Genomic DNA, 11,674 nt, shown 5'->3' with positions numbered 1-11,674 from the left:
TTAAGCGTACCATGAAAGTTTCACATACCCAAATGTTGAGAGAAAGTTCTGCTTTTTTAGTTTATGGTTCTTGCCAATATAACCTCGGGAAAAGCACAGATGAACTTTAGTTAAATGTTCTGTGCTTGCTTGGACACAACTTCTTTACCACCAGAGAAAGATGACGACCACTACACAGAACAGATTACGCTGTGCTGTTGTTGCCTTTTCTCTATTGTAAAAGAGACAAACCCACTGACTTGACTTTCAATGCCTACCTTCTCTTATAGTTTCAGTAGTTTCCAGCACCTCTTGACAAAGCTCTTCATCATGCTGCTTTGCATACTAAAGCTAACTAAATAGCAATTAGAGTAAGTAAATACATCTTTCCCAATGTAAGTAACATGTTCTCCCCTAGGTAATAGATCAGCAGTACTGGAGTAGATCAACTGGAGAATAGGATAAACAGAATCTAGATTATGGAAATCAAACCAGATTTGGTGAGTCAAGCTTCAATGAAACTACTATATCCTCATTTAACATTGTGTTAACACTGGCTATCTGAAGTGACAAGAGGTGATGTGCAGTATACTGGTCGGGTCAGGCTCTTTTGAATATAAAGAAAGGCTCAGTGCTGTTATCTCACTGAGTACAGTCAGACTGTTTGCTGTTCATTTGTAGATTTCTTGAAAATCAAAACATAAATCAAAATGCCAATGAAAATCTGGCCTCTGCTGCCATCCGCAGTTAATCAGCAATGATAATGTTTTGCTTGACCATAGTCTAGTCTGTGAATATTAATATGGGCCTTAAAGGGATACGCCACCCCCAGGCCAAATTAAGTGTATCCCCGCATTCCCGAGACATAAATAAGTGTGTGGGAGCGTTTTCCTGGCGACCCAGGCATTGTCCGAATCTCACAGCACTGACCACTGCTTGGTTTCGCGTAATACCTCCATGCTTGTGTTGCCGATCGAAATATTTCGCCCAACGTGAATTAATTTACTTGATTTACCTTCTAATTACTGTGTGAGTGGTGTACTTTCACATCGAGTGCAAATGACAGTGTAAATCAACACGGAAGGCTTGGTTTGCTCATGTCGGTTTGGGAACTAGTTTCCGGTGCGGACAACACAGCCGACACACACTCCCCGCTACGTCATTGGGAATCCCCACCCCCGACTTCCTCAAACAAACCAGCGTGAAGCAGCCAGGGACAACACAGACAACCGTGGCTAGCTAGCTAGAGCATTGGTGTGGTTTGAATCAGTGTGGTTACTACGGTAGTTGTTTGATTTCACTGAGAAAAATGGTGAATACGTGCATAGCAAGGGGCTGCGAGAACATGCAGAAGAGACACCAAACGACAATGTTCCACAGAATTCCGAAGGATGAGCAAAGAAGAAGACTTTGGCTGGCTGCCCTCGGAATTCCTGAGACAACACCGGTGGAAAAAATAAACCAATACCGTGTTTGCGAGGAGCATTTCAAGCCAGAAGACTATGCCCAAAAAATGACCCACGCTTCGCAAAGGATGGTGCTAAGACTGAAACATACAGCTGTCCCATCTGTGTTTGAAACAGAGGTTGAGCGGAGTAATATTTCGATCGGCGACGCAAGCATGGAGGTATTACGTGAAACCAAGCAGTGGTCAGTGCTGTGAGATTCGGACAATGCCTGGGTCGCCAGGAAAACGCTCCCACACACTTATTTATGTCTCGGGAATGCGGGGATACACTTAATTTGGCCTGGGGGTGGCGCATCCCTTTAAGGGACCTCAGCCGAGTGATGAGGGAGTCCTAGTATTTGAAAAAAGGCCCAGAACATTGAGACAAATTGTAAATCCACTCAGCTCTCCGTTTGGCTGTCTTTGTTTTCCTCAGTGACTCTACAGAACGTTGCTGCATTTCTGTAGCAGCAGACAGCTTTGTCAACAACTTGCCATTTAGCATGCATTACAGCTACACACACAAGCACATAAACGAACACAGAAAGATGGCATGCATGAGATTACAGAGCACCTCTTTACATAGTGAAGCCTTTGCTTCTTCCATGTCTGAGTGCCCCACTTTGATTAGGAGTGATATCTCTGAAGGACATCGGGAGCGTTTACAGCTCGAGTAGCCTTTAAGAATCGATAATGACAAGAAGACCCTGGGCAAGTTAATGATGTGTGAAAGGACTTGTACATATAAAATCCAAATTGTAACCTGTAAAAATGGTGCATGCATCACATCAAAGTACTGAAGTCTGACTATTGTGGCTGATCTGTGCCTGGTCTGTGACCCTTGTCGAGATGCATCAAATAAGCAGAATCAATCATGGAGACAGCGTACGGCCATTACAGGCCAGATGAGATGACCGACGCAGTCAGACTGGTGGGTTTTGTGTTGATTTAACATTAAAAGCACACTGGTGACAGTGCAGGATGAGTGTGGATGTGTTAGAAAGGGAATGTCTAGGTTAAGTTATCATGACAATAAAACTATAATGGGAAACGGATAAAAGCACCCTGAGAGGAACACTAAGAGCCAATTGCAGCCAGTTTCTTGTGGCTAACCAACTATGGTTTGGTTTTTTACTTGGGCATCCCCAGCTGATGGGACACACGACCCATCTAAGGTGAAATGTATTGGTATGGATTTGCATTGCCACTGGTGCACTGAATTGGCGTGACCAAGCAGGCAGGCAGAGGGAAATGAGGTCGTTCTGAGAGTGAATTATTTGCAGTCACACACTCAATTTACTCATGCAATCTTAGAGTAGGAAAAGACGTGGGGGCGTACACATGTTGTGCGGCGGCATATATGCACACTTGCATGGATGCATCCTTAAATGCACGTACTCCACATTAGTTAACAGGATTTAGGACATTAAATTAAGAGAGATTAAATCCAATTTCTAATTTGTGCAGTAAATTGAAATGATACATTATTTCAGGCAATGACATGAAATATTTCGCCACAGTGTCGGAAATGTGCGCAAAACAAAATGAAACACACAAAAGAGTGAATGCAGCCCGTAATGATTAGTTTGTCATTAATTTTCAATAAGAACAATACTCTTCATGCATACTGCCCCTCAACTCCACACCAGCCCACCAACTAAGAAGACCTGGACTGCTCTGTTTCATCTGGTGACTGTGAGTAAACCTCTCAACGGCAGCTCGTATAAAATATTCATCTTAATTTCTCAGGCCATGAATCATCAAGGTGTTTCTGGCCCTCCGCCCTCGCTGCTGTCCTGTAGCAGAGTGGACAGCTGTTTGAAATTAGACTCCAGATTGTGTTACTTAAACCGAGAGAGGGAGTGATGCTGATCACTCCCCAACCCAGCGAGCAATCTGTTAGCCTGCTGAAAAGTGAGAATGTGATCAGGGGTGTGCTCGTCTGCTGTTTAAATCCTCCCTTGTAAGAGACCCTTTAAAACATGCATACAGTCAAACTGCACTAGATAGAATAAACACACTTGTGCTGCAGTATCTGCTCATGTACCAACAGGCCTCAGAGCGTATTAATAATAATCTGTGATTTCATCCTCTAATTTTCAGTTTGAAATATTGTTTTACTTTCTGACTGGATGGTAGGTTCATTGATATTTAACCTATGATTTCCATAAAGTGACTGCATGCATGATTTTGTTATATTTGTATGTATTTATATTTATATTTTGTTATTTGTTGTGATTGATTAATCCCAATAAATATAATTTCATATATTAATTCATGCAGTAACAAGCATTGTATTGACTGTCTTTTACTGTTAATTTAAACCAATTTTAAGGTATAAATTCATCATAATTTATAATACTCATAATACTTTTATAGAGATGCTACTAAGGTTAGTTAATAAAATAATAAGCATTTGCTTTCATTGTTTCAACTTTTTCTTTGTTTGTATTAATAACAAATAGATTTGTGTGGACCTCTTCCTGCCTCCTTAATCTGTGTCTGGTGCTCTTCACTACTGTTTTGTACAAGTGGAACATTTATTAGTTGATTTTTCATTCCTGCTGTGCCCTATTCAGGGTCAAGGAGCTGGAGTTTATCCCAGCCACCATCAGGCGAGGGGCTCGGTACACCCTGGACAGGCTACCAGTCCGTCACAGGCTATCTAACATTTACTTACAGTTGATAAATATATAATGATAATTATCATTTTAACGAATTTCCCTTTTTTTTTTAAAGTAAATCAGTTCACCAATGTAGATAAATGGTTGCTATAGATGTTGGGCCTCACGACCATTTATTTTGCATGCTTTACTAATCCCACTTTGTTTGGCAGAGACAACCTCCCAAGCAAAGATGGCAAGGCAGTTATCTGTACCAACCACTAAAAAAGGTGAGTGTAATATGTTCAATAATCTATGGGGAACACACCCTTTTACTAAAAGCAGAAGATTGTGGATCCAGGCCAGTAAAAGGATGAATTGGGGTTCCACAAATGCAGCATAGCCTCTGCAGTGCTCACCATTTGTCTCTCAAAATGAGACATGATTGATTTGGAAACATCAGGAAATTACTCACATAGAAAGGTTCTAGTTATTTTGTAATCGCAGATTTGTTGGTACAGTCATGCTGCCCAAGCTAACAATATAATCCGTTCCATGTATTATCCCAAGCTAAGCTAGTTGTCACGTCTCATGTCTTATGTTTGCTGCAGGAATAATTTCAGTTTAATGTGGCAAGCTGTAAAGTAGCTTTAATGTGAACATTTTGACTTATTGAGCCTACTTAAACTAATATCGCCACCAGGCTGCTGATATTGTCACATAAGAAAAGCAAAAGCACACAACAAATGTCAGAAAGCAGGCAAGATCATCAAGAAATACTGTCAGTTCTACATCAAAGTCTATCTTAAAACTCTGAACTCTTAAATAGTGTTTTATGACTGAGCTTTTAAATAATTGGATCAACAAAAAATGACAAATGTTAAATACATGTTTACTACTGGTATTGTCTCATGACTGCTAACCTTGGCTTTGCCATCTTGGTGGACGTGTACTAGGGATGGGAATTGATAAGATTTTTACGATTCCAATTCCATTTTCGATTTCGATTCGATTCTTTATCGGTTCCCTTATCGATTCTCATTTGGAGAAAAAGGACAACAAACCGGTCGATTAGCATCAACTTTGTTTAGTTTAGAAGTAACACGAGTCATGACCTTACAAACCCAACAACGGTGAGGTCCACATTGGTCTATCATGGCCTGGGTAATTTAACTCTTCCCTGCTCTGGTGAAAGGAGAAGCTGGAGGTAGACGTGAACTGGGGGTAGTACCACCAGCCTCTGGCTCTGAGCCACTCAGGCTCTGTCTCTCATGATTTCATCTAAATGTAATGCCTGAGAAGGCATTCATTTAACCTTAACCGTTACAAACAGCAGGTTTTACAATGAGGCAAATGGCGCTAACATGATAGGCAGTGTTTGTTAGTTAGTTAGTTACCTGCAGTGTTAGCCGCGGACATGCTAACGTTGCTGGGTTCAGATTCACCAATGTTAGTCCGGAGCAGATCGAAAACGCGACATTCATTCAAAGTTATTGCATGTTGGTAGTATTTCCTCCCTTTGGTGAAATATTCACTTTGCAAGTTGCCCTGTTGTTGTCTTTTTTAGGGCTGTGTAATCAAACTTTCGAGCGTTTGTACCGCTTGGGCGCCATGTTTACTGTTGACTGCTGGCTGCACTGGACTCGCCACGCAACGTTGCGTGGTGACGTCATTCGCGCCCACTGGAATCGATAAAGGAATCGTTTGCAAAATCGCACAAACAATTCCAAGGAAATGAAGCACTGGGAACCGGTTCTCAACAAGAACCGGTTCTCGATTCTCATCCCTAACGTGTACCCAGTAATGTTTGAAAGCAAGAGCTCGTGTAACCATCTTTGTGTGGTTGTTTTTTGTCAAGTAGAAAAAAACATGTTCCCCGAGATGCACTTGAAAAATGAAAAAAAGAATTATTCGAGATCAGCATGAAAAGTTCAGTACTTCATGCCCCACCACTGTAAACCTTGTATCTATTACTTTCTTAGTAATTATACCATTTAACAAATAAACAAGAGTAAATGTATGCATGCTATTCATTGCAAAAGGAATGAATATTAGCAAAACACTTCCAACTGGAAATCAATTAATGGGCATCTTATTGTTATTATTATTACTATATACTGCAGTTAGCTGTTAAATGACTGGACACATGTTAAAAAATGTATCCCTTTTTTTCTAAAATGTTGCACAACTAGGCACTTACAAAACAGTCTTTATGAAGTGATTAACATTAGCTGCACATGCATAAATGAAAGACGTTACAAATTAAAAACATTTTAACAGGCCAGCAGCAGTAAGGTAAAGTAATAAAAGGTATACCCATGGAAAACAAATGCCTTAATACCTATAAAATTAAGCAAAAAACACAGCAACACATAAAAGCATGTGCATAAAACAAAGATTTACGCTTATAGACATTTCTACTTATAACTGTACAGTGAGGCTGTGGGTCTTTGAGGCCAAATTTGAGAAATGTGGTACTTAGTCCTAAACAATGATGTCAGCTTGCTAACATGCTCATGATAATATTTGAATATATTTTGATAGTATTTGCTAGGCTGATGGAAATCTCATTAGTCTGGTTTTAAACCATCCATTAGCTATAAGCCTGTAAAATGTGACGGGGGCGAGGAACCTCCAGCAGCTGATACAGAGGTAGGATACACTCTGAAAAGTTCATTGGTCCATCACAGGGCCAGACTGAGAGACCGGCCAAGCTCCACATTCAGACATTTGAATAAATTTAGTCACTATGCACATGTCATTGGACTGTGGCAGAAAACCAGTGCACCCAGAAAAAAGCCCAACTGCACACAAAAAGAACCCAGCTGACCAGAGGGATCAGGTAGAAAGGATAGTACTGATCACTGCACTTTGAGGAAGCTCGGTCCTGAGTACAAACTGAGGTTTGGACCTAATGATGTAATCCAAATTAAAACAAGTCTGAAATCAAACAAATTTAATGATAATCCAAAAGTCAATAAATGCATTTGAGAGTCTGACTTTTGATACAAATAAATCTAGCCTTCTTAATCAGACCGGACTAGACTTGGCCTGCTGACTGTAACTGAAGACAAGTCATTCCTTCACCATTTTACAGTTTTTACGATTTTACGAATTTTACGATTTACAACATCCCTTCATCCATTTTTTAAGCCATCCTGTTCAGGGCCAGGAGGGGGCCTATCCTAGCTGTCACAGGGGGAACACACTCTGGACTGGTCACCAGTCCATTACAAAGACAAATAAGAGAAACACCCATGCACGCTCATTCACAATTATGCTCTATTTAAAATCACAAATCGACCTAACTTGAATGTTTTTATGTGAGGGGAGAAAGCCCCAAAAAGGCATGGGGAGAAAATGCAAACTTCACACAGAAAGGCTCCAGACAAAATGTGTATCAGGAACAATCTTGTCATAAGGAGATGGTGTGCAGACCACCACACCACATTGCCTCCTGTAGCAGTTTACATGACAAATTTTGAACAGCCTCGCAATTTGGTCCATTCAACGCGAGTTTCCTGGAAATTCGTCATTTGTAGTGGCACCAGAGGACTAAGGGCATTGCCATCCTGTCAACATTTAATTCAGATTTTTACAGACACATCCACAATTACCCTAACATGGCAAATCCCCAGCAAAGTTTAAATCCTGCCTTTCCTGTACAGTAAAAACAATACAGAGTGCAGCCAATTTAGAGAGTCAATGAAGGGGAGCAATACCCGCGTTTTATTGCAAATTCAAGTGTGTTAATCTGGGAGGGACTGACAAGTCAAATAAAAGCATCTAAGTCAACAGGCACATTTCAACTAAGAATACCCTGAGCTTAAACATTTACTCATGGAGTCTGGGTGTTTTGCATTTTCTATGAGGTTAAAGGCATAGGATGTTCGGTTAAACTGAGTCATGTCAGGTGTGTCACTACGCTGTGCTGCAGTGGTCATAGAGCAGCTTGGAAAGCAGTCACACCTGGAAGTGAACTCCAACTCAAGTCCCTCAAATCTGTTCATATTGCTCATTTCTGCAGGTAGTGGGTGTTTTCTTTTGTGTCTTAGAATTAAGCCACAGTGAAACATTAACATTTCATTGTTCTGACTCAATGCTTCTCCATCATAATCATAGTTCCTTCTCGTTATCCGAGTTTGCTCCCGCACCACAATTTTGAGTTGCACACTGTCTCCCTAGCTGATTGAAGTGGGCGGAGTTCAAATGTTGTGTTCACAGTTATCTTATAGATTTTAAGTGGTAGTGGGTGGGGCTGCTCAATGGTGTTGTTGCAGGTGCAACTCTGAATTGGATTAAGCGGGTATAGAAAATGGATGGATGGTTGTGGGTGTTGTTACTTGTGCCTTAGAATGTAGCCTCTGTCACTTTTTCTTCTGCCTGATAAAAACTCCATCCATCATTTCATAGAAGCATTGTTAAGATTATTCTCATCTTTTCCATCTGCAAGACTGTGTCAGACAATTCGGACTGTATAAACTACGGATATTTTGATATCGACTGTCTGGCAGGTCTGTTCTCTGATATTGTTTGTTTTTCTGTCTGCATTTATTACTTAGTATATTTCCCATTTCCTTTCATCCTAATTTTTCAATTCTATGAAACATTGATTTTGCTAGAAGAACAGACACACTTAGAGTGATGTTCCCTTTGAAGGTAATGTAATATACTGCCCATTACGTCTGTGTATTATTACTATTTGCACTTTTCTGGCCTGTCATTAAATTTTTGTGTTTGTTTTATTTATCTATTTTTTCAGTCTATTGAGGGTCTGCAGTCAGTGCACTTCTGTACACATTATCACTGATCATTACATTATATAAAACCTTTTAAACACTTGGTCAAATCTCCAAGATAGCTTCAGAATTAATGACTCAATCGTATTCATAAAATCATAATTAAACTGAATAAGTTAAGAAGATGACATTTTTAAATTAGATGAATAAAATGCTGTAATAGCTGGTCAACAAATGTTGAAACATTCTGCTACAGTTTTATACGTCATGTAGTCATGACGCAGCTGTCAGTCTTTTACAGATTGTTGAATGGACTGCAGTTCAGACACCCTGCAGCTCTTTCATATTTCATAAGGGCAGAGGTCATATGATTCACTAAAGGGTCTAACAACAACACAGCATCCAGCTGGAAGAGAACAAAAAAAATAACCACAGATTATTCATAACCAGCTATATCAGACAGCCTGATGGACTCAAGTGGCCTTATGCTTGTTACCAGACCTCTAAAATATAAACTATAAAGTATGATTTATTTTGGTTCCAGGATATGAGGATACTTCCGGTTTGAAAATTAGACATGTTTAGAAGTGTAGGAGAAGTTTATAGCAGGAAGAACCCAAACATGAATATGGAGAACATTCAAACTTCACACAAAAAGGCTCCAGCTGAGATTTGAACCAGGAACCTTCCTACTCTGGGTTGGCAATGCTAACCACCACACCAATAAAACCTCTGTGCACTCTGATTATAAAACGCTGACCGAAAGAAAAAAAAAAGAAAAAAAATGCTTGGCCTGTGGTGATTGTTTAGTTTGGTCAGGTACTGCAGAGGCTTTGTTGGATGAGCTCTGGATGCTGTGGATTTTGTTGGGCTTTTCTGGACTTCTCTGCTTTAACCCAAACAAACAAAACCTTCTGGAACACCCTGAAGGGTTTACACATCAAGCACTGAGTGAAAATATGAGAAATAAGAACAAGACAGCAGAACAGTAGGAGACATGTGCCGTGGCAAGCAGCAAGGAGACAGTGGCTGTGTATTTGATTTTGTTGCTGAAATTATGCACGATCCAGAAAAACTAGAAATGCATAACAATAAAAAAACCCTCATTGGCATACTGTCAATTTTTAGAGGCTTTAAAAAGTTTATCAAATCTGTTTGCAGATGAGAGGCCATGCCTTTTTAAGAAGGGTGAAAGGCTGGTTTATTGTACCGACTCTGTGTATATATGCGCATTTAAAATAAAAGAAAAAGATCACAATAAATACAAACATGGGGGCAAGTTCTAAGTTATACATTCAACATTGTAAAACATGGCCTCATAATCATATTCTTTCCAGCCACTCTCAGGCTCTGTACGCTGCTGACTCTTCATCTGGAAGTTCTTCTGTTGAAGAATTTGTTTTCTTACATATTATACAACCTTTACCTAAGACCTAAACACATTTTAAAAACCTAAATGTAATCGGTTTCAGAAATGGCTAAACTGCTTCCAGTGTTAATTTATTCATTGTTATCGGTTTCTATAGTTTCAAACATTTTTAGGCACTTTGGCATCTGTGAATTTAGGCCGGTAATGAGACTTATTGATCAACCACTCTTGAATTCTCACAAATTACAACTGCTAATAGAAAAATTGCTGTTCTTCAATACTGGCTTTAACTTTGTTTTGGCATGAGTAAATACTGGGTGGTTACACACACAATGTTACCAAATGATAATCCCCAGCAGCAGTCTTGTGAAATCCATCAGACCATTGAAGCCCAGAGACAATAGTTGTGAGATGACTTGTGAATTCTTTGGTTCGTCGAGGACAAGCAAAGGCTTTTGATAGATGGCCATATTCTGGGAACAGAATTTGATTAATTCTCTATAAATGATTTGCCAGAATTAGTGAAAAATTTGCTGCAGTTATTTCCTCTTTTCTGTCTGTTAATAGTGTGTAAACAAGACCAATCGCCTTCATGCATCTTTTCTTGCTCTGCTCACAGAGCGGAGTGCTTATAATGCAAATCACAAACCACTCTACTCACTCACTCATTCTGGTCTTATCGTTTTTATGATCATCTCTTAATGACATTGAAGAAGGAAACTATTAGTTGTCTTACACTGACAGCCAGGTTTTGCAAGAATTTATTCCTAACAGATGAAAGGGAGCGAAATGACACATGAGCTAATCAAAACTGGATATTAAGTATTGAATTGAAGCAGGCCTTTTCTCAACAGTCAGTTCCTATGAAGCTCTTTAATGTTAGCTATATAAATCAAGCTCATATTAACCTTTCAGCCCTGTTTTTCCTTCCCAGCCTTCGCTGTTTTTTCTGATTGTCATAGAAGCAGCTGACTGTGGTTTACATCTAAATATGTGTGCAAAACAGAGAACATTTTAGTATTGGTGAATGTGGCTTGTTTATCCTTCAAAAGAAACCATTAGTCAAACAAACAAAGAACGGTATATGAGCAGACGTTACTGGCAGAGGCATTAAAATCCACTGCAACTCTCTGCCAGGTTAGTAATTGCTCTTTTTATGGTGGTAATTATTTCCTCTAAGGTGCGCGCTGCTGCACACGGCAATTATACATTCGCTGCTATCGCTGTGTGCAAATGAAGGTAGGTGGAGACATGTGGGAAGTATTCTGAGAAACTGTGCATTTTGCGTGTGTGCATGTGAGCGTGTGTGGGTGTATGTGTGTGGGATGTGCAGCGAGGGAGAAAAGAAAAATCGACGCTGCAGAAATTCGAATTGATGCACAGTTTCTAACAAGACAACAAAAATCAAACAACAGTGAGATGCAGCATGATGTTTTGGAGGTTTATTTTTCAGTTTTCCTGCCTTTGGTTAAGTCCACGCTTCAGTGACACAGTGGTGCTGAAAGGCATTGTTCAGAGAAGCCAGCATGTAAGACAT

This window comes from Odontesthes bonariensis, chromosome 3 (assembly GCF_027942865.1).
Source record: "Odontesthes bonariensis isolate fOdoBon6 chromosome 3, fOdoBon6.hap1, whole genome shotgun sequence".
Classification (NCBI taxonomy): domain Eukaryota; kingdom Metazoa; phylum Chordata; class Actinopteri; order Atheriniformes; family Atherinopsidae; genus Odontesthes; species Odontesthes bonariensis.
The sequence above is the reverse complement of the archived record's forward strand: the minus strand, read 5'-3'. Positions refer to the sequence as shown.